General features: G+C 37.7%; 1 long non-coding RNA gene across 1 annotated transcript; it reads right to left on the bottom strand.

The window, feature by feature from the left end:
- Positions 1-6,233: 6,233 nt before the first annotated feature.
- LOC134416724 (uncharacterized) lies at positions 6,234-13,629 on the bottom strand. The gene is made up of 3 exons (XR_010027346.1): positions 13,586-13,629; positions 8,118-8,225; positions 6,234-6,488 (listed from the first exon to the last, which is right to left on the bottom strand). It is a non-coding gene; the product is annotated as an uncharacterized LOC134416724 (long non-coding RNA).
- Positions 13,630-15,890: the final 2,261 nt, after the last annotated feature.

Consider the following 15,890-nt stretch of genomic DNA (forward strand, 5'->3'; position numbering starts at 1 on the left):
ATAGCACTGAGAGACCTTAAAATAGGAGAACATCAGCTGCTGGCCAGATTGTTCCACTGCTAACAGCCCAGCACCTGTTAGGGTTTGTAACCATCCACTGGCCACGTGCACATTTCTATTAACCCTGCCTTTTTTCCTGCTGCCTCACAGGGATGATATCACACAATACTCAGCAATTTTACCTCCAGCAGGGAGGGCATTTGGTGGTCAGTACACCGTGATACAAAACACAGGAAGCATTACTGATACTACCAGATTAATTATTTTGCTAACCTTCAGGGTTTCCTTCTGATGATGCCTATTTCCTATTGAAAGTATAAAAAATATCAATAGCATGAACTGTAGAAATGACAATCACATGGACTATAAATGGAATCCATATTTTAAAAGGAAATAATGTGTAACCTAAAAACTGTTGCTGTAGTGCATCAGGCGGGGAGGACATTATGAGGACTGATAATCAATGTTAATGCATAAGGTTTATTGTGCAAGACCAGGCACTCTTACCACAAATTTTTTTTATTTAAACTATTATTTAAAGTAGTGTTTGCTATCATCCTATCAGGCAGTAACCACAGTGCAGTTCAGTGTTTAAGTACAATTGTTCAGTGCAAGGGAGTTTTGGTCAATGTCCCAGGCAACCTCCAGAGACATGTCAGATGCCTTCCAGGTTAAAAAGGACAAGACAGTAGAATCTGTGTGTTACATAAGGTTTGCTCAGTGACACAGCAATTGCAAAAGGATTAAAAGGGTATCTCTACCATGTGATAGAGCCCTTTCAGTGCCAGTGTAAACCTGATCTAAATCATCCACATAACCTAGAGTCAGGCAGAGCTAAGGTCCTGGAACAATCTGGTAGTGGTAAGCTGTGTTCCAGAACCTGGGCATTGGTAAGAAAGTAGAAGTATCTCTGTGCTATGCTCCACTGTGCTGCAGAGGTACACTCCTAAATCTGACAAGCCCTCAGAATTAAATTGTCTTACTGCTAGTCTTAATACTCAGTGTGGATGAAATTCAACTGCTGACAAAAGTCAAAGTCACATTAATCTTTAGAATTATCTATTTGAGGCCTATGTCCCCAAGATTATTTGCCCTTAATTTGCAAGGCAAAATGCTCTTTATTAGCAAAAGAATCTCTGAATCCCACACTACAAATTCAGAAATAAGTTTTGCAGCTATTCCTACAATTGAATAGATTAAACCTCAGTTAGATAAACCTGAAGATGACAGTGATAAGTAAATTACTCATGTGAAGACAGTGAATTTAGAAAGCCCTTCTGTTAAATGAGAGTACATGTAAGTACATCCATTTATCATAATTACTAACTTCTACTAGGGGAAAAGATGTTCTCTGAAGTTAAGAGAATCTGTGCTGTTTAAACTTTTTTGGCAGAAGAATTTGCAATACAGATGTATCGAAAATGCTAGAAGTTAATGCTAACAGGGGGGAGAAAACTTTGCCTTCAAACTGAAAGCAAAATTGTTAAGTGAACCTATCTTTAAGCTTTGGTAAATTGTTTTATACTGTGGAGGGGATGAAGTCATATGCTGTCCTTGTATGCAGCTGCCATTAGCAAAACAAAATACATTTTCTACAAGCCAACTATCACACATCATACATCACACATCAATAAAATTTCTGCTTCATCTTCAGATGAAATATAAATCCTGTTCCAATAAAAGGGAGGATCATGGCAAGATAGGGAGACGCCTATGCCTAAAATAATGGATGGCAACTTCTTCCCTATGAAGAGACTAAAAAACAACAATAAAATCTATGAATTAAATTATTGATTACAACATACAGCTGGGTTACTTGAAAAGCAGAGAAAGTCCAGGATGACTCAGGTGCAAACCACATTTTGGTGTAGATAATAAAGTCCATTTCATCTCTGAGTACCAACCAACTTGGTGCTCACGTGAAACTGACTTTTATCATAGTTATGGACATTGATATAATATAGGGAAGAGTGAGATATGGCTCCTATAGTTAATACATATAGGATCTTCCTTCCCTCACGGTCTCATAGTGTTGAGATGCTACTCCAGCTAATGAAAATGTCTAAATTAAAAGGCACTTTTTTTTTCACTCCTGATGTAAAAAGCCCAATTGTCTCTATATAGGATGGTGTATCACAGATGTGATCTCTTTTATTAGAGATCCTACAAATAAAGTTCGGGGTTAAAACTTGGTCTGTATTAACAAATTAACATGCGAAGTTCAGACATGGTATTATTCCTAACAAAGACTATTAATTACAAAAGCTAAGCTTACTAAATACAATCAAAACATTTATTTGTAAAACTATTTACGAAAATTACAAGCTAAAAAAGAAAGGCCAAACTTATTTACACATTTCAGAGAGACTACTCATTAAAATACTGTTTTGCTGCTTAAATGATACTCTGATGAGCGTTTAGGAGAAACCCGACATCTAAAACCCCCTGTGCTTCTTAATTCTTTCCACATAAAAAGTTATTTTATAATGTGTAAATTCAAGTACTTTGAGAAAAGAGATTATGTTCAGCTAGCTTTTACATTTGCATGGGTATAGATGTTAAAGCTGTTAGCAAGAAGGCACTGAGACTTCCTGGGTAACACAAAGGTTTATTGTTTCAGAGATTAAGATTCTGTTCTTTTCTCTTTCCCTGACTTCTTTTGAAATGCTGAAACTCAGTAATTAACCTTTCAAACTTTCCACAAAGCTTCGTTTCTTGAGCGATTACTTGCTCATTATGTGTAAAGCAAATATGTAACAATTAAACAGAGCTTTTCTCCTCAGGACACCTCCACCTCGAAGTTCTAATTCTAATTCTGTCAATTTTAAGTGGTTTTCTTTTTGGAAATAACTTCAGTGGCACACAACTGGTGGATTTTTTCACGTGATTGTCTTCAGCCTTCTGAATACATGAGAGACCTTTGGAAACCAGCATTTTACCAAGATGTGACATTTACCTGAGTGGCTAGAAACCCATATTTTGGAGCAAAAGATCAAGGACCAGTCCTTGTCCTAGAATTTGTGTGACTTATTATTGCAGAGACATTACTTTGCTCTACACTCATTCCTACTCCATGTTAATTAAAGTTTAAATCCTTTTATAAAGAGAATAAGATAAATCCTATTGTAAACTTGAGTTTAATCTTGCCTTAAGACATCAATTTGACTATTCAATACTCAGAAGTTTATGAAATTTTCAGACAAACTCAAGAAAAAGATTATTTTCAAGGACAAGAACTGTGGGATTTTAAAGAACTTGAAAACATGTAGGAACAGTTCAAGATCCAACTTTTTAATCAGTTAGGGAATGAGAAAGGGGGGGGAAATGGAACTGGTACATGTTCACTGTTAATTTTCTTGACCTTCTTTCCCTACTAATACATCCCTTGAATAATTTTGTACCATTTTCCAGGTGTGGCACTATTTAACCTGAGACCTATAGGTGCTGGAAACATTTGGACTTGTTGCTCAAAACCAAAAATGTTTTTCAAGAATACTGTTTTCTTCCTTGCAGGAAATCCTGTAATTCAAAGGCAAAAAAGCCCTAAGTATAATTACAGGACAGTATTTTCAGATTTAAATTTACTTTAAAAATCAGATTTAATTGAAAACAAAAAAGATTATGACTCAGAAAAATATGCAGGTTGTTTTTATTAACTGATCCATAATGTCAAAAAAATAATACACTCTATCCCAAACTACAACTTTAGGATTTGATATCTCTTTTTTTCAAAGCAAATATGCTTTATACAATGGGAGATAGATGTTTCCATGTTTTTGTATAATTTAGTTTGCTAATTTAGATCTCAGTTTATTATTCAGATGTTTGAGGTAGTAACTGTGCTATATTTAACTATTGATCATTAGAAGAAAGGAAACGATGTAGTGTATTTTAATGACTATGTTGTTAACAACTTGATTTAACAAATATTCTTTAACAAACAGGTTTGAAGATGTTAATGTATTTATGACTGTATATGAATACAGACAGCTAAAGTAATTAGAAATACATTCTGTTATGTACAGTATAAACCATGGATTAAAAATTTGAAAGGAAAATTGGTTAATACAAGATAGAAAAATAAAAATCCCATAAAACTTTTACAGTGAAACAGAAGGGGGTTCTGTTTCATGCTATCTCCAAAATTTTGTTGATTATAATTTTTATTCTGTTTTTACTAGGAATCTGTCAAACAATCAAAGTAATCTATTTTCTAATAATGCAGCCTACAATTAAAGCTCCAAGACTTCAGTTGACAGAACACAGAGGAACTATAGCTTATGATTAATCTTGGTGGTCATGGGAAATACTTTTCAGTGGGGTGAAGAACTGATACTCTTCAAGACTCCTTTTCCACATTCAGTAATTAATCTTCCAAAGATATCCTGCTCTCATCTTCCAACACTCTTCCTGAGGTTCTTTCTGCAAGAGGATTGGGGAACATATTCAGGATCCCTGCTCAAATTCCCCAGTGGGCCCTGCCTGGGATTCTCCATAATAAATAAGCCAACCTTTCTAAAAAGGTTTTCAGGAGTTCATTACGCAAGGTATCATCTATCTCACATTACTCCAGCCTCGTGATACAAATGTCAGCATGCTAATGAATAGGTCATGTCCAGCCTTCTCCTTTATCATATGGCTGGGCAAGGAGGGACTTACACAATCATTCACTGTAAATGTTTCTGCTACAGCTGAAGCAACCAGAAGACTAACGTGCCTATTTATAGTATTTCTAATTATGTGTGTATTAAATAGTAGTGGCACTTAATATGTGTTTTAGAATAACTTCCTTTTCCACTGACAGTTTTTTTTCCAAGCTGACTCCAATTATCTCAAGAAGCCAGGCTTGACATACTGGCATACCACTCACACATGTGCTTAGGACAGCCTCAGAATAGCAATGTCACTCTGCCCAGAGACTGGCAGCTTTGGAAGACATGTTCAGATACCACTTCAGGTAACCTAGAGAAGTCACGAATCCATGCAATGTGAATCCAGCATGACTGTCTTTCTGTTCCTCCTTTTTCCCAGTTATCCCACTGTAGGAAACCTACAGTGCTTTGCTCATTATTACTACTTCTGTTAGCAGTCCTTCAATCCTACAAAATAAAATTTTGACATTCACTTATATGGTTCCATTCAGACTGTCACAAAATTCTGTGGTGTTCTGCAGATCAGTTTTTGATAATTTAATCATCATCTTACATGAAAGATTTTTTTACATAAGCATTAAAATCCAGACTGAGTTTTGGTATGAGAGCAAGGAAATGTGTGAACAAAAACTGTTTCAAAATGATGATAGGAGGAGATTAAAAACAAAAATCTCCTTTGCAGAGACAATATTTAAAAGGCCCAATGTACCACTTTTAATTTAAATTTATTATCAAAAATTACTAGCCAGAATAAACTATTAATTGCACAAAGTGTGCCAAATTTTGTCATATTCCGTAACTATTATCATCCATTTATTTAAATGGGGTTATAAAATACAACTGATTGACAACTGAAGATTTCATCCTCTGAATGCCATATTCCTTTGTATATATATTGAAAATTTTTCTGTACCAAGAGTGGTACTGTTGTTGCCATTTGACCTCTTCCAGAAAGAAGTTACAGGAAGATACTTTTGCTCTGAAAAATTGAGGATGTAAAGGGAAAAAAGCAGAGAAGGAAGGTGTGACCTTCCATAGTCAGGACTAGCAAAAATAATTTAGTTCGTATTTAACTACTGGGTATCTGTACCTTTAAATGTTACCATCACCTTGTTTGAACAGAGCATTTCTTTCATAGCACTGAAGTGGAAAAATATGCATTTACATTTTGAACCCTGAGGAAGAGTCTCAGTGTTTTCCTAAGGAAACACTTTTTGATGGCATCATTCTTCATGTTCTTCCATTATTTCAGATAGACTTGCTCCCACTGTGCAAAAGACTCCTCAGCATCTGGTAAAGTTATTTTCCTATTTTTGTGGAAACAGGCCAAGCTGTGCAGCAACAGCTAGTAACTCCAATAATGAAGTAACTCTTTCCTGGAAAGTTAGAAGTTTAAAAGTTTTTTAATAAATATCTAAAGAGCAATATTACAATGTAGAATACAGAATTCATTGCATTATCCCCTGAAAAGAAAAAATTAGAAATGTGTGTACAGAGAGAAATATTATTATTTAGTAGATAGAAAGTCACTCTGCGTACTTACCCTTGTTCTGCTGGGCCATATGGTTACAACTATGCTGCTCCAAAGTAAAGCTCTGGGTTCATGATCATTTACAGGCCTGCCTTGCACATTTTTTTAGCATGAACAGCTGAGAAAACTCGGTGTTATTTCAGCGATCATGTCCAAAAGTAGGGAAATCAGGTTTATGCCACCCTTTCATGAGGACCTTGGCTCCCAGTTCTAGGTGCGGACGGATCCGTGCCATGCTGCGCCCTGCTGCCTCTCTGCATTTCACAGGGACACCACGTAGTTGTAGGGTCTCTTCTACAAGATGCCTGTTGTGGGAGGCAAAGAGAGCCCTGGTCAGCCTGGAGCCAGGCTGCTTGAGGGGCTGCACCCATCCCCGCAGCCGAGCAGGGCCAGCACAGCACACACTTGCTGGCCACTGTATCAGCAGCGTGGATGTGGTAGACACCAGCGTGAAAGGTAGAGAAGATGCCAAGTAGATGTGATAAGAACATGAGCAGGGAATGTGGGAAAACCTTTTTACTTCTCCATCATTGTTGTCCACCAAAAGCTGACAGGTGAGAGAGGAACAAAAATCAGATCTTCCATATATCTCCTCCATGCTAGATGATCCCCCTTTCTCTCTCTCCTGTTTTTTTTCATCCCATTGGGAGCAGACTTGTTGATTTAGAAATATCTTTAGGACTACTGCAGATAAGCTGAGGCTAACAGACTACACTCAAGTATTTTGCTTGAACTCTAGACCTTACTCTGGCACATCTTCCTTTCATTGTATTACTGTTTCTTCTCTTACCATAAAAAGAATGAAAATGTACACTAACCATTTTAATTAGTTTACAGGGTGCATGATGATTTTGACAACTGATGTATGTTTGATAACTACATGGCACTCATTTATTAATGTTTTGGTCAACATTTCTCCACATTTCATTCCAGGAAATCCTTCTATTCAATCCCAGTCTCAAGAGGTGGATGATGGGTGTGGGTACAGCTTGCTGATATTACCAAGCTTTTGCTTCTGCTGCAAACTGATAACCTGTGAGAAAAGCCTTTAAGAATACTAAAAATATCACTTACCTTGTGCTTTTTACCTTCTTGTTATTCTTTTTTCCCTCTCTGCTTTGGTCTTTTTCTGTTATCCCCTCTCTACATAAACACATAAATGAGCAAACACCACTACCTCCACTTGGAGCACTATCTCACCTCATATCTCAGCTCAGGTCTCCTTCCTTTGACAATCCAGTATTTTACTCCTGGAATCTTTTGTTTCTGTTTTTTTTTCACCTATTTGCACTCATAATTCTGGCCAGGAACAGAAAACATGATCAGAGAGAATAAAACAAACTAGGAAGTTTTAATTTTCCCATAGGTTATGGCATACTTTTTCACAAAAGAGTCTCATTTCTCTCCCACTTCAGGAAATCACTGATTTACAAATGCTCACCATGGGACTGGTGGGAACACAGAGCTCAGGGAGCTGTACTTCCATTTACAAAGCAGACCCCTCTTGGACTCCACTGAATAAGCAGTGTTCTGCTGACATGGGAAAACAAACAACCTTCTGCCATACCCTGCACTGGCTAAAAGTCTCTTCCAAGGCTCATGTCTGCATAACCCTTAGAACTGGTTTAAGAATATTGGGGGAGAATTTTAGTTGTTGCAGGGATGGTGGGGGGAGATGAGAAAAATTTTTCTAATTCATAAATGAAATCTTTATTCCTTCTGAAAATTTCATGTAATGATGTCTTGAGAGTAATTAAGAACAATAAGAATCAAGCTTAACTGAGGGCAAAGAGAATTTTCTGCGAAGGCTGATATTTGCAAGTACCATTTTCATTGACAAACTTTGAATAAAGGAACAGCAATCTAAGAGATTAGTAAAAAGAAATCATGAATCACATAGCGATTAATACAGATTGTCCTTGCATATGTCCTACCTGTTGCATCTTCCTTCTGCACCACCATTGAGACACTTTGCTAAAAGAGGTTATATCGTGCCCTTTAAAGACACCAAAGGCAGCACTGCTGAGTTCAGACCTAAAAATCTGCAAAGGATTGCCAGGTAAGCAGAAACATATTATCTGGTTTTGAGCACCTGGAGTCACATGAAAAAACTAACAGAGTTTTAAACATTGGTTTGGTTAAATATCTGGTTATGATTTCATATGGCTCCAACCTGCTGGGAATTCCCCCTCTAAAAGCCTCACATTCCTGTAGTATTGCAACAAATGAAGCCATCTTAAAATCACTAGGAGTGAAAATACTGTCCAGCAGCAGTACACTCATGATACATTGATAAAACAGTTTAAGCTCCAACACATGTATTCTCTCTAATAAATTTGAACTGATGAAGTAAAATCTATACAGTCCAGTGTAAAGAAGTTCTGCAGGAGCATACAATGACTTAACATGCATGCACATGCATGCAGATCTGAGGATTTTTTAAATCCTTGCAGTAATCCATCATAAATGGAAGAAACAAACATATAGCAGAACAGACTGAAGAAAAAAGAAAGCAAAGCAGCAAGCAAAAATGGCTTTGTGGGTCAGATGCAACAGACAACTTAGGTCCCTAGCATGGACCTAGGATTTAGATGGTGATTATGCATTTAACTCTGATTCTCAAACCCAGGCATGCTCCACTCTTCTTACTTTCCCTTAGAATCCTCTGCATTTTTCTGAGGATGACGAGAGTTTTCCAAGTCACAGTGAACTGGATAATTTGATGCCTAGATCCAGAAGACATCTATTTCTGCAAAAATATGCGAGGCAACCAGTCTGGCTGGTATTCTCAAAGCATTCATGAAACTCTCCTGGGGCACTGGGGTTTCTACAAATGTGGTAGCAAAGTTGCTACCACAACTCAGAGAGCAGACCTGCAGAGGAGCAGGAGATCCTTCTGAAATCCCAGAGCAGATTATGTCTGGGCTCCAGAAAGGGGAGACATTAAAAAAGATAAAAAGCTGTCTATTCTCAGCAGTTCTTTTTCCAGCATTCCAACCACTTTGCTAGTTTCAGGCACCTGCCTCTTGATTTTAGGCAATCACATTCTTAAACTGGTGCAGGTTTTGAATTTTGATTTTGAATTTTGTTTCTGACAATGCAAAACCAAAAAAAGTTGGTTTTTGCATTGCCAGACACACCGCAGAGGGAGACATGACACCAACTCAGTGTGCTGAATTCACCAAGAGAAATGGACTGAAAAGAGATAAAGTAACAGATGGATCTAACTTTGGCCAGAGCAGATTCTGAATTCATCTGAGAAGCAGCATAAAGCATGGGAAGGCACCTCCAGACGGTAAAGAACCTTCATCTTCTCTAGAGTCACTAGTCATTTCCTGTAATTACTGAACTGAATTACATTCTTCAAGCCAAAGAAATTGTATCATTGAGGCAAACAAAAGTAACTGCACAGTATAGCAAAATTTTTCTATCTGATTTTTGATTAAGAACAATATGTTTCACACAAATTTAAAAGTCTTTCCAGTATTAACTGCAAGAGAAAAATTTTTTTCCAATCTTGTAAAACTAGTGAAAAAGAAAATTCAGAATCTGACAATGTATATATTATTTATGGTTTTTTAAAGAAAAGATCTTGAGTAGAGTTTCTAAAATGTCTCAGCTTAGCAGTAGCAGTAGAAATTTGCTTCTGTTACTGATTTATTCACAGGAAATGGCTTTAAAGCATAGCAACACACCACAGATAGGATAATTAGGTGCTGTATTTTGGGCTCTCGCAGTAGGTTTTCCTCTAATACACCAAAAGAAGGATATTTTTTTTTAAAAATTCAGAAACCTTCTACATCTCTTTACATCCGGAATAATAAACTGTCTTGCTACCTTTGCACAATCTGTAGCTCCCCAGTATCTGCAGGAAACCCACAAGACAAACCTCACTTACGCACACATTCACCACAGCTAAATCACGTGGTCAGCAAGGTGAAAATAACAACTGAAGCCTGATGCAGCTGGAATACATTTGAAATATAAAAAGACAAACCAACCTACGCCTCAGCATTATTTTTTCTAGAAAAAAGTTATCTTTTATTGTATTTTATTATAAAAATATAATCTATACACAGAAACATACCATAAAAAGAAACAACTATAAAAAGCCCCAGAATTTTACAATTACTTTAATGTGAATTTTAAAAATCATTGTAATTTAAAATGTATATGTTCTGGAAGAACTCAAATGTAATTTAGTCATTCTGTGATACTATAATCCTTTATGTCAACAGAAACCTTCTGTGCTTGTTCAAACTTGTCTACTCTCAAACTGCCTGAAATTGATGTTTGACCCTCTGGGTTTTAAATCTACACATATATCAATTTATATCCATAACTGCACATCTTATAAAAACATGGCTAGACAGCTATCATGAAAATCAATTACACCCTATTTTAATTTAATGCATAACTTATTAGGTGATATCTCTAGATAAATATTTTTAGTCATACAAGATTTACACTGTGTTTAGTTTGTTGAGTGCCACTGTACAATACCTCTGTCTTTACAACATAAAATACTTCTGTCTTTACAACATAAAATACTTCTGATTTATAGACAACATATGTACAAAAAGCACATAGTTAACTTCAGAAACATAAACTTCAGCAACACTAGTTTTTAATACTGAACAAAAGAGTAGGGAGGGCTGAACCACTGCTGTCCAAACAAAAGCCAAATAGGAATGTTTTCTGGGGTTTGAAAAGGCTACACTAAATTTTCTTGTTTGTTTTCTTTCAGTTTTATGCACTGTGGCACTTCCTAGATTCAGGCAGAAGCTCAAATACAGTGCTAAGAGAAGAGCTCTTCCTCTGCTACTGTATTTCTGCTCTGATGAGAAACAGGAAATACCAGCAGTCTCATGAGAGTTCCTGTTCTCTGCAGATCCCCAGCTCAAATGGGGATTATTGCACAAACCCAGCTCAGCCTGAAAACTTTTTGAAATTGTGGGACACAAAAAATCCCAGCAGAATTCAGGAGCTTTATCATTCGAAGACATTAATAAATACCTAGGGAAAAAATGCTATTTATCTGACATGGCTAAAACAAGCCTTAACTATTAACATTGAATGGAAACATTTCCAGGTCTATACACAGATACTGAAAATATGCTTTAATAAATAAATAAAAATAAATATTTTAAAAGAACGGTTCCTGTCTTTGCAATAGCTTGAGGGACTAGATTTTTCGGAGATGCCTTTTCGTACCTTTTCTGATAAGCAGAATCCTTGAAATTTTACCATTAGGTATACAAAAGCCTGGCCTCTGTGAACTCCAGTTTTCAAATCCTTGATTAAAAGTTTCAAAACTCAAAAGGTATTCAACTTCAATTAACAACAAGAGAATTCATGAGCAGAGAGGCTACGCAGATGCCAAAAGTAATGCTGGCAACAGCCAAGAGCAGTTGCTTAGAGTATAAAAAAGACAAACAGAGTGATCCTTTCTCTAGAAAGGATTTTGGCAATCTAGTAAGGGACCTTCTGAGACAGAAGGCGTATTTGGGTCATTATGTTTACTGGCAATATAAATCTTAAATTTCATTTTGAAAACAATAATATTTTTGGCCTCAGAATCTTGTGGCGATGAATCCAACAACTTAACTATGCATTGTGTGAAAGAGTGCTTCCTTTGTTTTGCTTTCAGAGTTCCTGTGTTACAAAGTGCATAACGATTCCTTACGCCCCTTCTCCATGATTTTATTATGCCTTTTCCTCTCAACTCACCTCTGGTCTTTTTCCACACCAGAGGGATCTCTCCTAGCCTATTAACTCCCTGTGTTCCGTACTCCTTACCATGCTTCATACCCCTTACTTTTGTACTTTACATCCTAATATCTACTTTCTGAAATGCAGTAACTGTGACTGCAAGTAATGTTCAAGATGTGAGCATACCCTGGATTTATTTAGTGGTGTAATGACTCTGTTTATTTTATTCTCCGCTGCTTTCCTCATTCTTTTCTTGGCTTTGGCTACTAATATGTGAGCTGATGTTTTTAGAGGCCTGCCCAAGGACTCCAAGATGTCTTTTCTTCAAATTATGCTCACTAACAATTGATTGCTTTGCAAACATAATTGAGGTTTCCCCCCACCCTCGTACATTACAGATATTAAGACTCATGAGTAATCTTTTTACCCACTGCTAAGGATCACAAAGTCCTCTGGCAACTAGCCCTAGTTCTGGCCATCCTGAACGATTTTTGATTATTGGAAAATTTCTTCATATCCTTGTTCCTCCGCTTTTTTGGGTCTCCTTATGACTAGCTGGACAGTTTTCCAGCACAAACTCTTGTGAGACTCCAATGGAAATCTCTAAACACCATGAAAAGTTACTCATATTTCGACCATTATGCTTGAAAGGGTCTATTTTGCAGAAGTTTTGTCTTTTTGCAAACAATTGTGAAGGATTTAGTGAACACTTATTTTTTAAATACAAGTATGCTTGGCTCATTAGACCACCACCATTTACCTGCTATTGACTCTTTCTAAGAAGCTAAAACATGGGCAGGAGTGGCTTCCCTCTACAAAAGGGTTTGGGTGTTGAATATTAGTTCTATTCATTATTATGATTTATAAAGATTTGACTGGTAATACTGGTAATGAAGACAGAGTCTGTCAGTTGCCAGAGCACTCAAGGACTTCTAAAGTGTGCTGTCATATTTTTCTCCTTAACCTCCTCAGATAGGGTAACTGCTCCCAGTGGCATGTTATACACAGTTCTTAGTTCACTGTTTTAATACCTGAGCTCTTTAAAACTCCAGGGTGGCTCTGGTAAGCTGATTATTCTTACCCATAATTTAAAACAAAAAAGAATATTTTGAATACAATTATAGACTGACATTAAAAAATAATTTTAAAAAATAATTTAAAAAAAACCAAAAACAACAAAAGCCTAACCAACAAAACAACCCTACCCGTTTCCTACCCATGTAATCCTACAGATAACTTTGCTATTCTCCTACAGGGCTGCATTTTCCCATGGCTTCTTGATGGCACCCATACTAGAGACTGGACTTGGTATGGATCGCTTAGTAAAACTATTTTCTATGACTGTAAAACATGAAAATGAAAACTCTCAAAAAAGTAGCTAGACTGGGTCTTCAGAGAATTATGTATCTTTGAAGAAAAGACTGAGCTGGGCTTAGTCACTGACAAAAGAAGCTAACACAGTCTGTGGAGAGCTTCAGTGGAGCAGCAAGTACAGGCAAAACTTCTATCCTCATCCCACTGAAAGAACCACTAAGATGGACAGCACTACCAGATCAATACATCTTCAAAGGAAGTTCCTAAAATTCTTAAGAGCTTTGTAATCATGACAGATGTTCAAATACTTTGATACAAAGATTTTCAGTCCTAAAGAGGTTTTGGAGTAAGAACACAGAACATAGGAACTACTTACCAAATCAGAAGAGGTGGTCAGAGTAGGAACTGTGATTACTATTCTACTTTCAGTAGCGCTCAGCTGATCTGCTGCAGATTCAGAATAAAAGATTATAGAAAAGTACAAAACTTGATTTTCTTAACTTTCTAAATCTCATTTAGAAAGTGTTTTGTATTCTTAGTATGTATGTTACTGTGAATCCTTATTAATTCTAGATATTTTTGCCTTGTGGAAACCAATCCTACACAGTAAATTTCAAATCTGTTACTATTTTTTAATTTATTTTAAATACACTACTTTAAAATGCCATTAGTATACCCTGGGGTTTATATTCTGAGAGAAGATATACAAATATGTAACTATCTTACCACTTCTATTTAAAATGTCTTAAATCTAATGAGTTTCCATGCTAAATTTCTATCAATCATTATTTAATGATTTTAATTTCACTGCATTTTGTTTTTAGCTTGGTTTTCAGAACAAAACATATTAATACAACATGTTCTATGACAATTTGTATTCCCCAGAAATACTAATGAGTATGAGTTAGCATAGATTACAAAAAGGCTTCTCAACACTTCTGCCTCTGAGTTTTAAAGGTCCACTGCTTCAGATGGATTTGACCAGATGTAGAAAAACATAGAATCTGGATGATTCCAAATTAGACTTCGGAAATATTCCACCTTCTCTAAGCTTCTATGCAGCACCTTTCTCTATTCCGTACTCTCCTACTGGTCCATTTCCTTCATTTTTTCTCCTGCTCATGCTCACATTTGACATTGTTTCCACTCCACAAGCATGCAGAATTTTACAATGCAACTTTTTTCTGTCACTTTATACTAGTCCTGCACAAAAACACGACTCTAAAGACCTTTTCATAACAGTATTACAGACTGTCATTTGAACAGCATCATTTGTCATGTGAATAATGTCCCTGGTGCAAGACGGCATCCCAGCCTGTAACAAATCCTGTCAGGCTGTGCTGATAAGGTCCTTTCAGCTGCAGACTTCTCAGACTGTATTAGACACAGTCACATTAGGGCAGCATGCTGTCAATATTCCCCTGTTCCCTGCAGGCTGTGGAACTGCAGTCTGGCTTGCCCCTGCCTGCTCTAGAATATTTCCTGTACTTAGATTTTCTGCATGTCCCCCAGGCCAGGCTTCCAGGCAGGGGCTGACAGGATTCATGTCCTCCATCAGCCTCTGGGGACTCTGATGTTAGGATTCATCCTGCAAGAACATGGGAGGCCAAGCCATTTTGTGCATGTTCTTCCTTGTTCTAGATGGCTTTTAGATTGATATTGGGCATTTTTTCAGGTGAGATCATAGGACTCTTGGGAGACAAGAAATCCAGTCCAAACCCACCCCTAATACTGCCAAGAGTTTCTCCCCCGTATCATGGAATCTGCCTTCCATGCAGCATACTTTCCTCTTTCCTGGCTGACTCCACAGTCCCTACTACAATAAAAATATTATCTCTGTTTTTCTGCCTTTCCTAAGCTTCCTGCCTGAGAGCTTCCCTGGATAAGCCAACACAGGGCGTGACTGGTTTCTGCAATTGTGGCCCCGGGCACAGCACCCTCTGCAGCCCATCCTCCTACTCACACAGCTGCTTGCAGGTGCTCTCTTGGCTCAGCAGCTCTCACAGGGAGTAGCTGGCATCCTGCTGCACCTCTGCTGGCTGAGTATTGCATTTGGAGGTGTTCTCCGTAGTGACCAAACACGCTGTGCTGGGGACAGCTGTCAAAAGACGGCCTAGATAAAAGTTTTAGCTGCCCCTCCACCCATCCACTGGAGCCTGCCAGCAGTTCAGTTTTTAGAACTCTGCATTAGGCCATCATTTCTTTGTCTTCCTTTCTGGGGGATTTCCATTCAAACCACTGTCCCCAGCAGAGCTTCTGGAGAAGACTGACTTCATGAAGGATGTGGCTATCTCATTGTTGTAAGCCAGGACAATTCAAGCTTTTTCATCACCGTGGGCAAAACTGAGCACAGAGGAGGCAGGGTGACTGCCCTCAGCTCCATACCCATCCTGTCACCACTGTTAGACCACTGCAACATGACCTCTCTCTCCTTCAGCTGCAAGAGGGGGAGATGAGGACCATGCAGAATGGGGCTGAGCACCCACATTGCAGGGCTACCAGCAGCCATTAATGCAGACTGTGCTGGGGCTGCTCGGCGAGAGCCTTGTCTAGGAGATCTGCTCTGCTGCTGTCATTGTCCCATGGAATTAACATGGTCACAGAACTGAACTGCAACAACTGCAGCTCAAGAGGAGACTCGCTCTCAGTCCTTTCTTTAAGGACATGACTTGGTCACTCCT

This window comes from Melospiza melodia, chromosome 3 (assembly GCF_035770615.1).
Source record: "Melospiza melodia melodia isolate bMelMel2 chromosome 3, bMelMel2.pri, whole genome shotgun sequence".
Taxonomy (NCBI): domain Eukaryota; kingdom Metazoa; phylum Chordata; class Aves; order Passeriformes; family Passerellidae; genus Melospiza; species Melospiza melodia.